Source organism: Panthera onca, chromosome B4 (assembly GCF_046562875.1).
Source record: "Panthera onca isolate mPanOnc1 chromosome B4, mPanOnc1 haplotype 2, whole genome shotgun sequence".
NCBI classification, from domain to species: Eukaryota; Metazoa; Chordata; class Mammalia; order Carnivora; family Felidae; genus Panthera; species Panthera onca.
In genome coordinates, this window is record NC_138345.1 from 53,330,578 (window position 1) to 53,352,588 (window position 22,011).

Below are 22,011 nucleotides of genomic sequence, written 5' to 3' on the forward strand. Positions count from 1 at the left end.
TATGTTCTCCTGAAGCATGGAAAGCTACTTGTCCTCTGGTACAGACTGAAAGCCATAAAGAAGAGCAAATGTGAGCTGGAGAAATGATGAATATTCATGCTGCACAAAGACACTGATTTCCATAGTGGGGCAACATCTGGAGCAGCTAATGGGGTCAGGCTGCTCTTAGTCACCTGCATGCCAGAGAGAGACCTTCACACTTAGGAAAACCGAGCAAAAGTAAGAGGCAGTAAGTTAAAATTGTATTCAAATATTGTGCCTATGGAATTAATGACGTGTTTTTAAATATATATTCGATTCATGAGACTGGCTACATAGGAAGGCATTATTTTAGAAGCATTTAAAAATATAGTCCCATTAAGTCATTTTGTAAAAAGAGTAATAAATGACATTTTTATTGGTTTATCATCTTCTCGGGTTTTTTACAATGTGATTTTCTTGGCTTGGAAAAAAAAAAAAAAACCAAAAAGCGCTAGAGACTTACTCTCCTAAACATGGCAAAAATAGAAAAGAAGACATAAATATAATGCACACAATAATGTTGCACTTCATGCTTTCCCCAAAAAGTGTTTATATACAGCATGTCATTTGAAGTTCAAGATCACGTGTGAAACATTGAGAAGAGTGCCTGGCACAGAGCTAGCAGTGAATAATGCTACTTGTTATTATCCAGCAGTGCCTCCAGTTCAATACATCTGAACTATACTCCTCACTCATTCCCTCACTTCTCCAATCTCTTTCTGCTTTTTCTCACCTGACCTGGTGAATGGCATAACCTACTCATTCTAGCCTGCAACCTGGAAGACGTCAGTGGCTGTGTCTTACCTTTCAACCTAACCACCATCTTCTGCTCGAAATTCTCGATGGCAGTGCATTGGCTTGGGTGCTCATGATATTTTGCCCAAACTCTTGCTATTGCCTTTCTCTTAACCTAAAAGAATCCCCATCCCTGAACCCTTACAATTCAATTGCTACACAGCTGGGGGAAGTGATCTAGTCACGTTGACTGCCTACATAACCTTAAATATTCTCCTGGTTTTAGCATAAGACTCAAGAACTCTCACCCCTACCTCTTGTCACTTCTCACCAGCCCAACCATATCCTTCTGTAATTCATTCCCTCCATCCTCGGTTACATGTAGTTCTCAGAACACCCTATGTTCTGTTAAGTTTTTCCTCCTTTGCACAGCCTACTTCATCTGAAAAGAATACTCCTTCCTCCTTCTAGGTCTGGAAATCCTGTTTTGATTTTTCAAGACTTGGACCAGGCATCCATTCTCGGTAATGCTTACTCTGATGATCTTCTCTAGGCAGCTACTCCTCTGAGGCCTGGACCCATATTGCTGGGTTATTTCCACCGTGGCCTTTGTTCGTTTTCACCATGATTCACTTGTGTAATGTATATTTATTTATTTTTATTTATTTATTTTTTAATGTCTATTTTTAAGACAGAGAGAGAGAGAGAGAGACAGAGCATAAGCAGGGCAGGGGCAGAGAGGGAGACACAGAATCTGAAGAAGACTCCAGGCTCTGAGCTGTCAGCACAGCACAGAGCCCAATGTGGGGCTTGAACTCACAAACTATGAGATCATGACCTGAGCCACCCAAGTGCCCCTTGTTTGTTATTATTAACGGCTGAATTTCAAAGATAAAAGACACAATCCAAGCTCTTAATTTGCATAACAATCCAAGTGGGAGAAAACTAAACAATTGCCATAACTGACGTATCAAAAAGTTGGCTTTTAAAATGCTGATTCAGGGGGGCTTGGGTGACTGAGTAGGCATTCAAATTTGGCTCAGGTCATGATCTCACGGTGTATAGTTGGAGTTCGAGCCCTGTGTTGGGCTATGTGCTGACAGCTCAGAGCCTGGAGCCTGCTTCAGATTCTGTGTCTCCTTCTCTCTCTGCCCAGCCCCCGCCCTCTCTCTCTCTCAAACATGAATAAACATTTAAAAAAAAATTTTAGTGCTGATTGAGTGCTCTTTTCCTGTCCTGCCCAACTTCCCCACCCTGCCTTCTTTACTTGGAGTCTCCATTTCAAAAACTTACTTTTCTCTCTTCCTTCAAGGCCAGCATAATATTTTGATGTTCTTTATGAAGTTCACCCCCACTTTGAACAGGATGGGCCAGATTCTGCAAAGGGAAGTGAAATCAATGGATGCTTCCCTTCTGAACTTTACCTGCTCTGTAGCTGGCTCATGGCTCTAAACTCGGGAGGCATTCTGAGTACTTTTGTCTCATTTTTAGTTTTCATGCACACCTGTGCATCACTATTTCTTCTCTAGACCTAAATTAGTGACTGGATTTTCTTTTTTTCCCTCTCTTCTTTTCTCCCTTTCTTCCTTCTTTGTTTCCATCTGTCAGTAAATACAGTCTACATACAGTCTACCATGCATTCTATTCGTTGCTATCCTAGAGTGGTAAATAAGACAGATAACAGTTCTGATTCCCATGCAGCTCTAAGAATCTACCAAGGGACAAATAGGAAGTAAAAAGTATGTAAGTATGTATGTATGTATGTATGTATGTATTTATTTATTTAAATTATTTCATTATAATACTGATAAAAAGAACAAAAGAGAAGACTGTTTTTGTGCTAATGAGGTTCTTAGAGATTTAAAGCATGGGGCAGCATTTGGATGAGAGGTAGTTTATGGTCTATTCTCTAAGAGTGTGGCTGCCCTCAGGTGCATGGTGGTAAAGGGAATTCTCATCTTTACTTTCCCCAAAACACTACTCAATTTGTAGTGTTCGTTGGAGGGGGGGTGGCACGGAGGGAAGGTAATATGATTAGACTAAATAATATTTAGGTAGTAAAGTCCTAGCAATGTGCCCCCAGCATGCACACATGTGAATAAAAGCAAAGTGGCTTCAAGAATTTTCACTTGTCACATATTAATGCTCTATTTAAACTGCAGAGTTGATTTAATGAGAATTCCTGATATATTCTGTCAGTTGTAAATAGATACCACCAGTTTTCTAAGGAGGAGCATTGCCTTACTTCTAGTGCTTCTGTCCTGTGGCCACACCATGGTTGGGGTAGTTTCGTGTATTGTAAGCATACTTTTAATTTGCATATGAGAATTGTTTGCTAATTTCTTGGGAAGGCAAAAAAATGAAAAGGGTCATGAGGATAAGCTCTGGAGTCACATGGCACAGTTCTTTGCTGGATTTAGAATCTTAAACAACTAATTTAACACTCTGTGTTACAATCTCTTCATGTGTACAGTGAGATAAAATGAATAATATAGGTTTGTTGTAAGGATTAAATACGTAGGTAATACACAAAGTACTTTGGCATAGTACCTGCTAGGTAGAAGGTGTTCAGTAAATGCTAGGTAAACATTCTTAGAGACTAATTTTGATTCCAAAGGTGAAAATTAAATCGTTCAGTTATGCATTGAGAAGGAGACAGAGTAACAAATTTGGTAGTAGTATCTTAATGACCTTCTAACACAGTGTGATTGACAGAATAATGTCCCCGCAACCTCCAAAGGTGTCCAGGTCCTAATCCCTGTAGCTGTGAATATATTATCTTACACTGCAAAGAGGGCTTTGCAGATGTGATTAAGAATCTTGAGATAGGAAAATTACTCTGGATTATACAGGGGGTCCAATGTAATCTCACGTGTTTTTATAAGATGGAGGCAGGAGGGTCAGAGTGAAGAGAAGAACATGTGATGAGGGAAGAAACAGAGGTTGGAGAGATGTGAGTGCTTGAAGGAGGCCACGAACCAAGGAATGCAGACAGCCTCTAGAAGCTGGAAAAGACAAGGAAAGGGATTCATTCTCTCCTAGAGATTTCAGAAAGAACCAGCCCTATTGACACCTTGACTTTAGCTCAGTGTGAACAATTTTGGACTTCTGACATCCAGAACTGTAAGATAATTAATTTGTGTTGTTTTATGCCAAATAATTTGTGGTAATTTATTATAGCAGTGATAGGGAACAACCACACATAGATTGGCCTAAATTGTTTCTTTTTTCTTTTTCAGGCAAAGCAAATTTCTAAATTTAAAAATGGAAAGCTATATTTCAACATATAAATATGTATTGCATATACTTTTCAAAGAAAACACAGTTATTTTTGGTTTTCATCACGTGAACAATTGAGAAATTTTTCTGCCTTAACTCTGAGGTTAGACCTAGATAAACACCTTATGCCCTCTTCCTTGCTTATCTTTCAACTTGGTGTTATTTAGCTGGCAGGTACTAGTAGTTGTTAAGGATTACAAATTACAAATATATATATATATATATATATATATATATATATATATATATGTATATAAAAAATACTGTGCTATATGTATATATTATACATAATATATAATATATTATACATATAATAAATATATAATATATAATTATACATTATTAATTAATAAATAATTAATTATTTATTAATGTAATTATTAATTAATCAATTAATGTGATTAACGTAACGTAATGTAATGTAATTATGTAACGTAATGTAACGTAATGTAATGTAATGTAATTACGTAATGTAACGTAATGTAATTGCATTACATTAATAATGTATTATTATACATTATTAATTAATAAATAATTAATTATTAATTAATTATTAATTAAATAATATATAATATATTATTTAGCTGGCAGGGACTAGTAGTTGTTAAGGATTACAAATTACAAATATATATATATATAATACTGTGCTATATATTATATATTATATGATATATAATATATATCATATTATTATATTATATTATTAATGATTATTAATATATTATTTATTACATATTAATATATAATATATAATAATTACTGTGATAATATTAAGTGTAAATTTTCCTCAACACTTCTTTAAGAAAATAGCTAAAGATTGCTGAGGAAGATGGCGGCGTAGGAGGATGCTGGGCTCACCGCAAGTCCTGCTGATCACTTAGATTCCACCTACACCTGCCTAAATAACCCAGAAAACCGCCAGAGGATTAGCAGAACTGAGTCTCCGGAGCCAAGCGCAGACAAGAGGCCCACGGAAGAGGGTAGGAAGGGCGGCGAGGCGGTGCGCGCTCCACGGACTGGCGGGAGGGAGCCGGGGCGGAGGGGCGGCTCGTCGGCCAAGCAGAGCCCCCGAGTCTGGCTGGCAAAAGCGGAGGGGCCTGACGGACTGTGTTCCGACAGCAAGCGTGACTTAGCATCTGGGAGGTCATAAGTTAACAGCTCTGCTCAGAAAGCGGGAAGGCTGGAGGACAAAGGGAGGGAGAGTTGCTGAGCTCCTGGACGACAGAGCTCAGTTTGGTGGGGAACAAAGGCACTCGCTAGCACCATCTCCCCCGCCCATCCCCCAGCCAAAATCCCAAAGGGAACCAGTTCCTGCCAGGGAACTTGCTCGCTCCTCGCAAACACCCAACTCTGTGCTTCTGCGGAGCCAAACCTCCCGCAGCAGATCTGACTCCCTCCCGCTGCCACAGGGCCCCTCCTGAAGTGGATCACCTAAGGAGAAGCGAGCTAAGCCTGCTCCTCCTACTCCCGTGCACCTTGCCTACCCACCCCAGCTAATACACCAGATCCCCAGCACCACAAGCCTGGCAGTGTGCAAGTAGCTCAGATGGGCCACGCCACCCCACAGTGAATCCCGCCCCTAGGAGAGGGGAAGAGAAGGCACACACCAGTCTGACTGTGGCCCCAGTGGTGGGCTGGGGGCAGACATCAGGTCTGACTGCGGCCCCGCCCACCAACTCCAGTTATACACCACAGCACAGGGGAAGTGCCCTGCAGGTCCTCACCACTCCAGGGACTATCCAAAATGACCAAACGGAGGAATTCCCCTCAGAAGAATCTCCAGGAAATAACAACAGCTAATGAACTGATCAAAAAGGATTTAAATAATATAACAGAAAGTGAATTTAGAATAATAGTCATAAAATTAATCTCTGGGCTTGAAAACAGTATAGAGGACAGCAGAGAATCTCTTGCTACAGAGATCAAGGGACTAAGGAACAGTCACGAGGAGCTGAAAAATGCTTTAAACGAAATGCAAAACAAAATGGAAACCACGACAGCTCGGCTTGAAGAGGCAGAGGAGAGAATAGGTGAACTAGAAGATAAAGTTATGGAAAAAGAGGAAGCTGAGAAAAAGAGAGATAAAAAAATCCAGGAGTATGAGGGGAAAATTGGAGAACTAAGTGATACACTAAAAAGAAATAATATACGCATAATTGGTATCCCAGAGGAGGAAGACAGAGGGAAAGGTGCTGAAGGGGTACTTGAAGAAATAATAGCTGAGAACTTCCCTGAACTGGGGAAGGAAAAAGGCATTGAAATCCAAGAGGCACAGAGAACTCCCTTCAGACGTAACTTGAATCGATCTTCTGCACGACATATCATAGTGAAACTGGCAAAATACAAGGATAAAGAGAAAATTCTGAAAGCAGCAAGGGAAAAACGTGCCCTCACATATAAAGGGAGACCTATAAGACTCATGACTGATCTCTCTTTTGAAACTTGGCAGGCCAGAAAGGACTGGCATGATATCTTCAGTGTGCTAAACAGAAAAAATATGCAGCCGAGAATCCTTTATCCAGCAAGTCTGTCATTTAGAATAGAAGGAGAGATAAAGGTCTTCCCAAACAAACAAAAACTGAAGGAATTTGTCACCACTAAACCAGCCCTACAAGAGATCCTAAGGGGGATCCTGTGAGACAAAGTACCAGAAACATCACTACAAGCATAAAACATACAGACATCACAATGACTCTAAACCCATATCTTTCTATAATAACACTGAATGTAAATGGATTAAATGCGCCAACCAAAAGACATAGGGTATCAGAATGGATAAAAAACAAGACCCATCTATTTGCTGTCTACAAGAGACTCATTTTAGACCTGAGGACACCTTTAGATTGAGAGTGAGGGGATGGAGAACTATTTATCATGCTACTGGAAGCCAAAAGAAAGCTGGAGTAGCCATACTTATATCAGACAAACTAGACTTTAAGTTAAAGGCTGTAACAAGAGATGAACAAGGGCATTATATAATAATTACAGGGTCTATCCATCAGGAAGAGCTAACAATTATAAATGTCTATGTGCTGAATACCGGAGCCCCCAAATATATAAAACAATTACTCATAAACATAAGCAACCTTATTGATAAGAATGTGGTCATTGCAGGGGACTTTAACACTCCACTTACAGAAATGGATAGATTATCTAGACACATGGTCAATAAAGAAACAAGGGCCCTGAATGATACATTGGATCAGATGGACTTGACAGATATATTTAGAACTCTGCATCCCAAAGCAACAGAATATACTTTCTTCTCGAGTGCACATGGAACATTCTCCAAGATAGATCATATACTGGGTCACAAAACAGCCCTTCATAAGTTTACAAGAATTGAAATTATACCATGCATACTTTCAGACCACAATGCTATGAAGCTTGAAATCAACCACAGGAAAAAGTCTGGAAAACCTCCAAAAGCGTGGAGGCAAAGAACACCCTACTAACGAATAAGTGGGTCAACCAGGCAATTAGAGAAGAAATTAAAAAATATATGGAAACAAACGAAAATGAAAATACAACAATCCAAACGCATTGGGACGCAGTGAAGGCAGTCCTGAGAGGAAAATACATTGCAATTCAGGCCTATCTCAAGAAACAAGAAAAATCCCAAATACAAAATCTAACAGCACACCTAAAGGAAATAGAAGCAGAACAGCAAAGGCAGCCTAAACCCAGCAGAAGAAGAGAAATAATAAAGATCAGAGCAGAAATAAACAATATAGAATCTAAAAAAAACTGTAGAGCAGATCAACGAAACCAAGAGTTGGTTCTTTGAAAAAATAAACAAAATTGACAAACCTCTAGCCAGGCTTCTCAAAAAGAAAAGGGAGATGACCCAAATAGATAAAATCATGAATGAAAATGGAATTATTACAACCAATCCCTCAGAGATACAAACAATTATCAGGGAATACTATGAAAAATTATATGCCAACAAATTGGACAACCTGGAAGAAATGGACAAATTCCTAAACACCCACACTCTTCCAAAACTCAATCAGGAGGAAATAGAAAGCTTGAACAGACCCATAACCAGCGAAGAAATTGAATTGGTTATCAAAAATCTCCCAACAAATAAGAGTCGAGGACCAGATGGCTTCCCAGGGGAGTTCTACCAGACGTTTGAAGCAGAGATAATACCTATCCTTCTCAAGCTATTCCAAGAAATAGAAAGGGAAGGAAAACTTCCAGACTCATTCTATGAAGCCAGTATTACTTTGGTTCCTAAACCAGACAGAGACCCAGTAAAAAAAGAGAACTACAGGCCAATATCCCTGATGAATATGGATGCAAAAATTCTCAATAAGATACTAGCATATCAAATTCAACAGCATATAAAAAGAATTATTCACCATGATCAAGTGGGATTCATTCCTGGGATGCAGGGCTGGTTCAACATTCGCAAATCAATCAACGTGATACATCACATTAATAAAAAAAAAAGAGAAGAACCATATGATCCTGTCAATCGATGCAGAAAAGGCCTTTGACAAAATCCAGCACATTTTCTTAATAAAAACGCTTGAGAAAGTCGGGATAGAAGGAACATACTTAAAGATCATAAAGGCCATTTATGAAAAGCCCACAGCTAACATCATCCTCAACGGGGAAAAACTGAGAGCTTTTTTCCTGAGATCAGGAACACGACAGGGATGCCCACTCTCACCACTGTTGTTTAATATAGTGTTGGAAGTTCTAGCATCAGCAATCAGACAACAAAAGGAAATCAAAGGCATCCAAATTGGCAAAGATGAAGTCAAGCTTTCGCTTTTTGCAGATGACATGATATTATATATGGAAAATCTGATAGACTCCACCAAAAGTCTGCTAGAACTGGTACATGAATTCAGCAAAGTTGCAGGATACAAAACCAATGTACAGAAATCAGTTGCATTCTTACACACTAACAATGAAGCAACAGAAAGACAAATAAAGAAACTGATCCCATTCACAATTGCACCAAGAAGCATAAAATACCTAGGAATAAATCTAACCAAAGATGTACAAGATCTGTATGCTGAAAACTATAGAAAGCTTATGCAGGTAATTGAAGAAGATATAAAGAAATGGAAAGACATTCCCTGCTCATGGATTGGAAGAATAAATATTGTCAAAATGTCAATACTACCCAAAGCTATCTACACATTCAATGCAATCCCAATCAAAATTGCACCAGCATTCTTCTCGAAACTAGAACAAGCAATCCTAAAATTCATATGGAACCACAAAAGGCCCCGAATAGCCAAAGTAATTTTGAAGAAGAACAGGAGGCATCACAATCCCAGACTTTAGCCTCTACTACAAAGCTGTCATCATCAAGACAGCATGGTATTGGCACAAAAACAGACACATAGACCAATGGAATAGAATAGAAACCCCAGAACTAGACCCACAAACGTATGGCCAACTCATCTTTGACAAAGCAGGAAAGAACATCCAATGGAAAAAAGACAGTATCTTTAACAAATGGTGCTGGGAAAACTGGACAGCAACATGCAGAAGGTTGAAACTAGACCACTTTCTCACACCATTCACAAAAATAAACTCAAAATGGATAAAGGACCTGAATGTGAGACAGGAAACCATCAAAACCCTAGAGAAGAAAGCAGGAAAAGACCTCTCTGACCTCAGCCGTAGCAATCTCTTACTCAACACATCCCCAAAGGCAAGGGAATTAAAAGCAAAAGTGAATTACTGGGACCTTATGAAGATAAAAAGCTTCTGCACAGCAAAGGAAACAACCAACAAAACTAAAAGGCAACCAACGGAATGGGAAAAGATATTTGCAAATGACATATCGGACAAAGGGCTAGTATCCAAAATCTATAAAGAGCTCACCAAACTCCACACCCGAAAAACAAATAGCCCAGTGAAGAAATGGGCAGAAAATATGAATAGACACTTCTCTAAAGAAGACATCCGGATGGCCAACAGGCACATGAAAAGATGCTCAACGTCGCTCCTTATCAGGGAAACACAAATCAAAACCACACTCAGATATCACCTCACGCCAGTCAGAGTGGCCAAAATGAACAAATCAGGAGACGATAGATGCTGGAGAGGATGTGGAGAAACGGGAACCCTCTTGCACTGTTGGTGGAAATGCAAATTGGTGCAGCCGCTCTGGAAAGCAGTGTGGAGGTTCCTCAGAAAATTAAAAATAGACCTACCCTAATGACCCAGCAGTAGCACTGCTAGGAATTTACCCAAGGGATACAGGAGTACTGATGCATAGGGGCACTTGTACCCCAATGTTTATAGCAGCGCTCTCAACAATAGCCAAATTATGGAAAGAGCCTAAATGTCCATCAACTGATGAATGGATAAAGAAATTGTGGTTTATATATACAATGGAATACTATGTGGCAATGAGAAAGAATGAAATATGGCCTTTTGTAGCAACGTGGGTGGAACTGGAGAGTGTGATGCTAAGTGAAATAAGCCATACAGAGAAAGACAGATACCATATGGTTTCACTCTTATGTGGATCCTGAGAAACTTAACAGAAACCCTGGGGGAGGGGAAGGAAAAAAAAAAAGGAGGTTAGAGTGGGCGAGAGCCAAAGCATAAGAGACTGTTAAAAACTGAGAACAAACTGAGGGTTGATGGGGGGTGGGAGGGAGGGGAGGGTGGGGTATGGGTATTGAGGAGGGCACCTTTTGGGATGAGCACTGGGTGTTGTATGGAAACCAGTTTGACAATAAATTTCATATATTGGGAAAAAAAAAGAAAATAGCTAAAACTTCTCTCTGTTTTTAAAGTCCTGTTTTTTAAATTTGATTGTGCCTCTCTCTTCTGATTTAATGCTTATTATATTCAAGGTACAGTCTTTCAAAAGAAATAATTTCTGAGGATGAATATTTGTGTTATAAACAGTACAGGGTTTCTTGAAATAGAACCTCCCTTAGTGCATTTCTAAATGTTTCAGCTTTATAGATGTGTGATTTATACACACAGCTGTTCTTGAGCACAGGTGTTGTACAAAGGAAGAGTATCTGTGTGTATCTAGTGTCTGTAACTGGGCATGTTTCCATATATCTACCATGGTGTATGCACTTAAAAACATGCCATTTAAAAAGTAGAACACTTTTCTGGGTTTATTTTATTTCAGGAGGCTAGGGGCACCTGGGTGGCTCAGTCAGTTGAGTGTCTGACTCTTGGTTTGAGCTCAGGTTATGATCCCAGAGTCATGGGATTGAGCCCTGCGTCAGGCTCTGCGCTGAGCATGGGACCTGCTTGAGATTCTCTCTCTTTCTCTTTCTCTCTCCCTCTGCCCCTCTGTCCCACTCTCTCTAAAATAAAAAGAAAAAAGAAGGCTAAAACTCACTGTGTTGAGGTATCAAATGGTTACTCATACTTCCTTCTGTCTCATGTACCTTTCTTCATATTCATGGGATAAATTGAAAGTGATGTTTCCAGACAAAGACAGAGAGACAGAAAGAAAGAAAGAAAGAAAAGGAAAGAGAGAGAAAAGGAGAGAGAGAAGCTTGAGTCTTTTAGTAAAATGAATTTTGCCTTTAATTGTTTGTTTAAAAGAAAATAAAACGGGCCATCCTCTCTAAAAGATGCTGCATAATGCCCCCAACATACTACAGTAGAATAACAAAAATCTAAAGATGAACTTATACATCCCCCTGATTTTTTAAAACATGTACTCTAGCTTTAGGAGTAATCTGAATGAGGTACACTGATTCTTGAGAATGTGTATATGTGTATTTCTAAATTTTTCATCTTTCTCTAGTTCTTTAGTATTTCCAATGCACAGGGCCTATGGTAATGCCCCAGACAAACTGCACAACTGCTCCATGTTTCCCACAGCAGGGACTTGTCAGGGCTGGAGAGAGACTGCCTGGCGCACGCCAGCTCAAACATGGACATTTCCTCTTTCTGTTTTCCTGCTCCCAAAGGCCAGCCAATCCAGGGTGAAAACCCTCAGCCCTGGCACGTGTGATTGAGAGTCTCCATACAAACGATGATGCTTTCATTCCAGTGCCTCTGCAGGTGATAGAAAGTAAGCTGCCTTCTCTCCAGGAGAGGGCTGCCGGCAATATGTTCACACGTGCTTTTCTTTTAGAAAGAAAACTATTCATCAATGCAGGGCAGTGTTTAGAAAAACTGTTAGTCAGCTACTCTTAAAAGCAGTGCTTATTAAGTTGTAAACCACAGTCAGAGAGTAAAGAGGACTCTGGGGATGGCTCCCTTTGTGGATTCCATACATAGTACGTCTCATAAAATTAGAGGTTCTTCCACTTTCAACTTCTCTTTCACTTATGATCTTCTGTCCCCAAGTGTTTAAAGCTTTCTGATAGGAAAACTTAATAACTTAATACCAGCTTCAAGGGGGAAATCTACAAGTCATGAGTAGTTGTTTTCTTTTTATACACTTAACAATCCTTATAAATATTATGGTAAGTGTAAAATGGGCAAAGAAGATCTTATGTGTGTATTAGCTTTTTGTTGCTACATAATAAATTATCACATACTTGATGGCTTCATATAGTATTCATTTATAATCTCACAGTTTGTAGATTGGAAGTCCAGCACCATGTGACTGAATTCTCTGCTGAAGGCATCACAAAGCTAACATCAGTGTGTCAGTTGGCCTGAGTACTCATCTGAAAGCCATAGAAAAAAATTCTCTTCCAAGCTCATTTGGGTTGCTGGCAGGATCCAGTTCCTTGTGGCACATGACTGAGGTTCCCATTTTGTTTCTGGCTATTGGCTGGAGATGACTTTCAGCAACCAGAGGATATGTTCAAATCTTTTTCACATGGCCCCATCAATTTTTTTTTTCAATTTTTTAAAATGTTTATTTATTTTTGAGAAAGAGAGAGAGCACGTGCATGTGAGAGGGAGAGAGAGGGAGACCCAGAATCCAAAGTAGGCTCCAGGCTCTGAGCTATCAGCACAGAGCCAGATGCAGGGCTCAAACTCATGGACCATGAAATCATGATCTGAGCTGAAGTTTGACACTTAACTGACTGAGCCACCCAGGCGCCCAGCCCTAACCATCTTTAAGTTAGTAATGGCATGTCAGATCCTTCTTATAACTTCAAGTCTCTGGACTTCCCCTTCTGCTACCAGCTGGAGAAAAACTTCCACACTTAAAAGGCTTCATGTAATTAGGTTAGACCAATCTGGATAATCTTCCTATCTTAAAATCAACTTATTAGTAACCTTAATAACATCTGCAAAAACCCTGTTGCCAGGTAACATAACATGATCATAGGAATAACCCCAGGGGGTGGAAATCATGATAGCTATCTTAGAATTCTGCCTATTACAGTGGATGTTCTATTTCAATCACCCTTCCTGGTTATCACCACCTATAATTGTTTTCAAACTGTGATACAATTCTCTAAGTTCTAGCACACTAATAACAATGCAAGTGATACTTACCCATGGAAATACAAATGAAATGTGCATGCTACAATGCAAGGGATTGTTGCCCCATGGATAGACTACTTTTGCATCTGTTTATAAATTCGTTTTAGCATTCCCTGTTGCGTATATATGTATGGTTCTTTAAACTCACCTTTGAATTACTTGGAACATCTTTCTAGTCCCCTCATTAAATAATGGATTAAATAAAATATTTAACTTGTGTTCATTTTATATTTCTGTGTATGATTTGACTTTAAAAAAATTGATCCTTTAACAATATTTGTTATATGTAAGTTACTATAGTGTTCATCAGTACACAGAAATAACAATCTTAGGTAAGGTCATAAGAAGCTTGGTCTTTAAATAATTGAAAAGTTTCCTAGAAAGGAAGGAGCATAGTTGAGTGGAAAAGACATTATTGTTTTAAGTGAAATTTTAGGCTAATACCTTATAGAAGATATGGAAAGATGTCTCAGTTTCAACAACTTTATAAGTAATTTTTTTTTGGTTAAAGGGTAATAGTGAGTATGTATATTTAGTAATAGTAACACAAGAAGGATTTCCTTGAGCTTTCCCAAAATGAAGGAAAGCCACAAGTAGATGGGTTTACTGACCAAGGGTCCAGAGAAGTAGAAGCATTGATTTTAACTGGCCCTGAGTTAAGTGTTCCTGAGAACATGAATGAATCATTCATGAAGCTGTCAACTTGTACTCCATCTTATAATTTACAGCTTTGTGGATCAGTAGCCAATATTCAATCATTATCACAAAATTTGTAATTGCACTTGATTTGGTAATTATTACATGAACACTGCTGTTTGCCTTCAACTTTATCATTAGGTACAGATCTTTCTCTTACAATGAGGTTACTTCCCAGTAAGCCCATTATCAAAAATATCATTAAATCAGGGCACCTGGGGGGCTTAGTTGGTTAAGCATCAGACTCTTGATTTCAGTTCAGGTCATGGTCTCAGGGTTTGTGAGTTTTAACCCCACATTGGGCTCTGTGCTGACAGTGTGGAGCCTGCTTGGGATTCTTTCCCTTTCTCTCTCTCTCTCTCTCTCTCTCTCTCTCTTTCTCTGCCCCTCCCCCACTTGCATTCTCTCAAAATAAGTAAATGAACTTAAAAATATATGTATCATTAAATCAAAAATGCATTTAATATTCCTAACCTACTGAACATCATTGCTTAGTCTAGCCTACCTTGTACCTACTCAGAACATTTCATCATTGTGAAGGAAATCTCCCACAAGTCTATAATACAAATTTATTTTATCCACTTCAGGATGATGAAGAGTTTTATCCTACAGTTGAGTGAAATCATCCAAAATAAAGCCTATTTTATCATGAAAGTATTGAATAGCTCATGTAATTTATGGCATCCTGTATTGAATGTGAAAAACAGAATGCCTGTATGGGAACACAATGGGTGTAAGTGCATCAGTTGTTAACCCTTGTGATTATACGGCTGACTGAGAGCAGTGCTTCACTGCCACTGCCCAGCATCAATAGAGAGTATTATATTACAGATCACTAGCTCAGGAAAAGATCAAATTCAAAATTCAAGGTACAGTTTTTACCGAATGCGTATTACTTTCACACAATCATAAAGTAGAAAAATTGTAAGTTGAAGCTATGTAAGTCAAGAACTGTCTGTAGTATCTAATTTAGAGTGCCCTGGCATAAATCAGGTAACTAGTATGCTTTATACTTTATAAAGCAAATATAAGTACTCATCTTAAACAGAATTTTAAAACAACCTAATTTTAAATCAACAGAATTAAAACAGAATTTTAAATCAACAATCCATGGATGAATGGATAAAGGAAATGTACACACATACGCGCGCACACACACACACACACACACACACACTGGGATATTATTCGGCCATAAAGAAACAAGTAAATCTTGCCATTTGCCACAACATGGATGGACCTTGAGGGCATTATGCTAAGTGAAATAAGACAATAAAGGACAAATACCAAATGTTTCACTTATCTGCAAAACCTGAAAACAAGAACCAAAATCTAAACTCATAAATACAATAGATTGGTGGTTGCCAGAGGCAGGGTGGGGGTGGGCAAAATGGTTGAAGGTGGTCAAAAGGTACAAACTCCTAAGTCATAGGAATGTAGTATGTAATGTACAGCATGGCAACTATAGTTAATAATACTGTATTGTATGTTTGAAAGTTGCTAAAAGCGTGGACCTGAAAAGTTTTCATCACAAGAAAAATAAATTGTAATGATGTGTGGTAATGGATGTCAACTAGACTTATGTGATAATAATTTTTGGTATATATAAATATGAAATCATTATGTTGTATACCTGAAACTAACATGATGTTATATGTCAATTATATCTCAATAGAAAAAAAAAATTTAAAAGAATGGGTCTATCAATTGACTTGACTGGTATATCTTTATGTATCCCTGAAAGATATCTAGATCTGTCACACAATTGATTATACTTCGCAATTATGACAGGCCAGGCATTCTGAACTTGAGTTTTGCACAAACACTTTGCTCCATTTGTTTCAAAATATCACAGATTATAATGAACTTCAATGATAAAACATAGAAAAGTTTTTGTGTTTGTATGCTAAGCAGTACCCCAAATTGGCATTTTAGTTTGCTAAAAATAATCTCTAAATAGGTAATATTACTATAAATGCTCTTTACACAAGAGTGAAACTGTAACTATGAAAGGAAAAGAAAGATAGCTAAATTTGCTTTACTTTGTTTCTAAAACTTTATATTCTGTTGTTAGATGCAGGAAGTAATACACCAGATGTTTTCTGGAAAGTTTGTTTTAAGAAAACAAACATCTTAAATTAGCATCAATGAACAGTAACTTATTCAGTAAGAGTAGCTTACTTAAAAGCTTCGTGAACTTCAGAAGGAAAGCATAAGGCTATACTTGGCCATCATCCTTACTGAGAAAAAATAATTCTCATAGGAAGCATCTTACCATGACTCACAGTTTTGCATCCATGAGAAGGAGGAAGAGGCTAATGCTGAAATCAGTATTAAATGCGTAAAATAAATCTATATTATAGATGTGTGGGGAATTTCCTTCAGCATGATGAATAGTCATTTCTAGATTCAGTGAGTAGCAATTTCACCTTTAACCCCTCTCACTGGTGCTGTTTTTTATTTATTTATTTTGAGGGGGGGGGGGGCATGTGCAAGTAGGGGAAAGGCAGAGAGAAAGGGAGAAAGAGAATCCCAAGCAGACCCCACACTGTCAGTGCAGAGCCCAACACGGGGTTCCATTCCACGAAACGTTAGATCACGACCTGAGCTGAAATCAGGAGTCTGTTGCTTAACTGACTGAATACCCAGGCACCCCTCACTGTGCAGTTTTTTAATACAGGCATTTGGCCAAGTAAGATCAAGCTGTTGTGCTACAATCATGAAGTATAAAGTACTGCTTTTAGACTTCACAAGTAGAATACTTCTATTTAAGTAAACTGTATAGATTGTGTTTATTTGTACTACTCTAAAACAGACCCTTGAGACAGTGTCACTTTTAAAAGTGACCTAGTATGGTGCAGAAAATATTTATAAATAAGTCCAAGGAACAAATAAAAGTGAATACGCATATTCCAAAAAATCAATGACAACTTGCTGGAAAAGTTTTTACAAATATCTAAAGCTGTGGTAAGATAGACTTGACAAGTAAATATTATACCTTTCCACCATCATCTTTCAGTGTCTGTGAACACTGCCTTTGAGTGCAGCTCTCTCATGGTCACATCGAGCTGCACTTTGAATTTCTTGCCTTTGATGCATTCCTGATTTTATTGGTGCTTAAAGGCAAAGTTTGGGTTCTATTTATTTTAAATGCATTAGAGAAATATTTGCAGAATTACTGGATTTATAATAAATGCCTCTCACAAACAGATATGTTAATAAACCAAGAAAACTACACCCTTATGGATTCACTTAGAAAATTGATAAAATTGCTTAGTTGATGATTCTTAAACATGAAATATTTTTTGAAGCTTTTAAAAAGTGTTAGTGGTTTTTTACACAAGGACAATCAAGTTTAAAATGAATGCCACTGTTCTGTTAGATTTCAACAAATGTAACCTTAGAAACGTGTTTAATTGTATATTACCAAATGAAAGCGGAAAACATATAGGCTATAGAGCTCTAGATATAGAGCTTTACAGGGCCAAAGTAAACAATTACAAGGGGAAGAATTTAGTGTATATACATGTGGACTACATTATGACAGGCAATTGTTGGACCAGGGTTTTTAACTAAATTGATATCACTACTCAACTCCGACTCTTTCCTTTGGCCAGTCCAGACTTCTCAAGTCCACCCTGGCCTCCAAAACAACATTCAAGTTCAGCTTTCTCCATGAGGTCTTTACAACTAATTAAAATTACCTTGATGTCTTCTCACCAATACAAAAGTCAGTATCATAAATGTTTCACTCGCATATGTACTGTGTTGTATTAGTTTCAAGGTGCGTGTATGTGTGTGTATGCGCATGTGTGTGTTTCTATGCACATATGAGTCTTGTCCCCCATGCAGGAGTTTGCACTTCTCCATGTGGGAAGCATGGCCTCGTGCCTTTTTATTTCCCATGGTGCCTAAAGTTATTAAGCATGAAATGGTTCCACTGTAAAACTCCAGGCTGCAGCCAAAGGGGTTTTTAATGGGGTACACAGGAAGTATACTAGAATCCACGTTTTTGCCTAGTGGGGGATTCATTTTCATCTTGGACCTAAGCTGGAATTTATTCTCCGAACCAAAAGCAGTAGAATATACACCTCATCCTTGCAACTGCTCAGCAGAACACAGAAGCAGCAGACAAAGAACACTCAGAGAAGACAGAGAGTTGCCAGACTGCTCAAATAGAGACAGAAGCCAGTCCTTGTATAATAAATACTAGCAGTGGCCAGTTAGCTGACAGCAAGGAGCGAAACAGCTTTCATATTGAACTACGTACAGTTTACAAAGACTCTATATTGAAATCTGAAAAGCAAGCAAAATGGAAACTGAGAATTTTCTACCAGCGGTAGGAATTTGATAAAATGACATGCTAATCCCAGTACAGAAGAGTTAGGGGTATAAAGAAAACAATATGGATGACAAATTGACAACACATAAAGAAAATTCATTTGTGCTGTACCTGAGTAGAGACATTTCACTAGTCTCACTGAGTTAATAATACAGAATTAGAAAAAGAATTTCAAACTCTACTCAATATTATTTCTAGTTTGTTATGTATACGTATCCTTAAATGGAAGTAAACTCTAATGCAATTCTTATTTAATACTTTTCTTCCTAGAGCCTTGAGATAAAGAAACCCTCTAGGTATCATTAATGATAGAAATCTGAACCTAGTCACTTGCAGACATGATTCTGGTCCCTGTATTGAATATACCAGGGCAGCATTCTTTATAGAGGATCTCTGTGAGAAAACTTACTCTCATCAGGTTTCAATACACTAACAGCTGGCTGGGCAAACATGTCTGTTCACTAAATTCTTGTGGATTTGTTTAACAACCCCAAAAATTGAGAATATAGGAATTTCTTCTTTTGAGCTCAGTTCTAACACAGGATAAATCTACCTAATCTATACACATTTAAAAGAAAAAGGCAGGGGTGCCTGGGTGGCTCAGTAGGTTAAGCATCCGACTTCAGCTCTGGTCATGATCTTGTGGTCCGTGGGTTCAAACCCCACATTAGGCTCTGTGCTGACAGCTCAGCTCTCTCTGACCCTCCCCTGCTCACGCTCTCTCTCAAAAATAAACATTAAAAGAGAAAAGAAAAAGACAGGGTGATGTTGGGTGCTTAATAACCTTGGAATTAAAAGAGAAAACGAGCTGGATCTTCATGAGCCTTAGAGGTGACATTTACTTTGGTCCGTTTACCTAGGCTCAGAGTTTGAAATCCCAGCCAAAATAATCTTGTCAGTCACCCAGAGATTGTGAATGTCAGGATGGCTAACTTGCATTTTCTAAACTCATAAGAGGCCAACTTTGTTAATTTACTATGTTATAACTTAGAACTCTTGGTCACAAGTGACAAAAACCCCAATGTCAAGCTCACTTAAACACAAAAGGAAACGTATTGATTTAAATAACACAAGTAGTTTGGAGGTTTAGTTAGCTTGATGGTGAGATTCAAACATCAAAATTATCTGGTTTCCCTAGCTTGAGTTGATTTCCCTCCACATGCTGGATTCATTTGCAGACATGATCTCTCCTCTTGAGTAAAAATTTATTACTGCAGCTTCAGACTTTACATCAGACGTGGAAGGGAGAGCATCTCTCTCCCAATAATCCAGGATTTTGTTGTGGTGATTCCCACAAGGTCATACACCTATCTGTGTACCAATCACCAGACCAAAGGGATGGGATGTGCAAAGTTATGTTAGCCAGTCCTGAAGCTGAAGGTGAGGTCCCACCTGATTGTGTAGCAGAGAGGGAGTGTTCGTTATTCCTCGAAGGGAAAGCTATGCATTATTAGAAAGTAAGAAGGATGCTGGGGGCTGGGGGAAATGTCATTTCATTATACAATAAAAAATACAACTGAACTAGCTGTTGACCTCAGCCTGAGAAGCACATTCTTTTTCCCTAAGCAAGCTAAAAATGTGGATACAAATTATCAGCATTTTTTTTAGTAGACAAAGAATTTGATTGAAGGAAGTTAGTTATGTGATTCAAATATTTTGTGACGACAACCTGTCCTATGCCTCTTCATGTTGATTGTATGTTTTTAAGTGCTCTAAGCATTAGTTGCTGGGGCCTTCCTGCAGTCCCATGTACCAGCTCCCACACCTGTCGTATGGAACTCTAGCTGGTTAAACAAACTCCGTTTTAAATTTGAGGCAGCCAGTCCCCAGCAGAGATTCATTTTAGAACTCTAATACAAAACTCTAATGTCAGTCTGTTAGACTTTGGTGGATTCTACAGACTGGCACATTGCCTAGAGCATGATACTGATTTATTATTATTTTTCTTTCATTTTCTTGAAAATAATGTCTCTTCATTAAGTATGTAACCTTAGGCAAATCATTTAATCTCTCTGGATCCCAGCTTTATCAATTGCAAATGAGATGAAATTCCATCCATCCTTTCCATATTCTTTATGACACTTTGTCACTAAAAGAGGTCATTAAATTGTCTCCTTTATTTTACATGTTGTGTATATTCATGTTATCCTTTTGCTAAGTTAGCACGTTAATATTAAATTCCAAATCTTAGTGGCTTGGAAAAAGAGAGGTTTATTTCTTACACATGGTACGTGTCAGCTGGGACTCTGCTCCTTATCATCCTCATTGAAAAACAAGGCTGGAGGAGAAGTCTGTACCCAGGAAATGTCAGTTTGATGGCAAAGGGACAGTAACTGGTGGAGCCCATGCCCTGTATAGATCACTTCTGTTCATGTTCCATTGACCAAAGCAAGTCACATGACTAAGGAAGTATTGTGGTAGGAGGTGAACCAGGCTCAGAAGGGAAAGCCTATGACAAAGAGCTGAAATACATAATTCTCTCACAAGAAAGGATGACTCACTGCCCAAGTACATTAAAAACTTAAATTATATTGCCTTATATTACCTTATGTTGCTTTATTTTTAAATTTAAAAAAATTAATGTTTATTTATTTTTGAGAGAGAGAGAGAGAGAGAGAGAGAGAGACTGCACACAAGCAGGGAGGGGCAGAGAGACAGGGAGACACAGAATCAGAAGCAGGCTCCAGACTCTGAGCTGTCAGCACAGAGCCTGATGCAGGGCTTGAACTCACGGACCGTGAGATCATGACCTGAGCCAAAGTCTGATGCCTAACCCACTGAGCCACCCAGGTGCCCCTATGTTGCCTTATTTTTAATATGAATTAGTAAGACACTTAAAAATATATTAGAACATTGTATAGCCCCATTTACAGTAAACTCAGTAGAGAGGCTGAGAATATGGGACTGCTCTGAGAAAAAAGAATGTCAAGTAGATGTTGCGGTGGTAATGAAACCTGTGGAGAAGAATAAAATAAGTATGAGCCCTGGGTTTGTGACTTGATCTTTACTCTGACTTCTCCTGGTTACCTTTCAAAATCTGAACTTCGGTGGCACAAATGATGATCCCTCAACAAACTGAATATCAAATATTCACCAAGTAAGTGATTGCTGCAAGATATAAGCGGATTTAGCACATATAAACATGATATGAAATTGCAGTATTGGTGTGGACATGAGGCTCTCTTTCCCCTGAAGGGATGCTGTGACATCCAAGTCAATGTAATGCAACAGCTCTCGAAGTGTGGTCCAGGAGACCACAGAGTCAGCAGTATTTAGGAATTTGTTAGAAATACAAAATTGGGGGCCCATCTTTCTACCCAGTGAATTGGAAGTCCTGGAGTTGAGATCCTGCCAAGCCCTCCAACTATTTCTGAAATTCACTAAAGTTTGGAAACCACTGGTCAGGGAGTATTCTTAAGCCTCTGGGACTTCAAACCTGAATAGGTGATAGCTTGGGTCTTGAGTGCTAATGGCACATCAGCACCTTTGCTTCCGTGTAATAGAATCTAGTGCTGTTTACAATCTTCATCTTCACCTGA

At 38.5% G+C, this 22,011-nt stretch overlaps 1 long non-coding RNA gene across 1 annotated transcript in view; it reads right to left on the bottom strand.

Moving 5' to 3' along the window:
- LOC144616820 (uncharacterized) overlaps positions 1–22,011 on the bottom strand; it is a 34,789-nt gene that overhangs the window by 11,683 nt on the left and 1,095 nt on the right. The window contains exon 2 of the long non-coding RNA XR_013556557.1: positions 2,050–2,133. This is a non-coding gene — a long non-coding RNA (uncharacterized LOC144616820). The remainder of the gene's footprint in view (positions 1–2,049; positions 2,134–22,011) is intronic.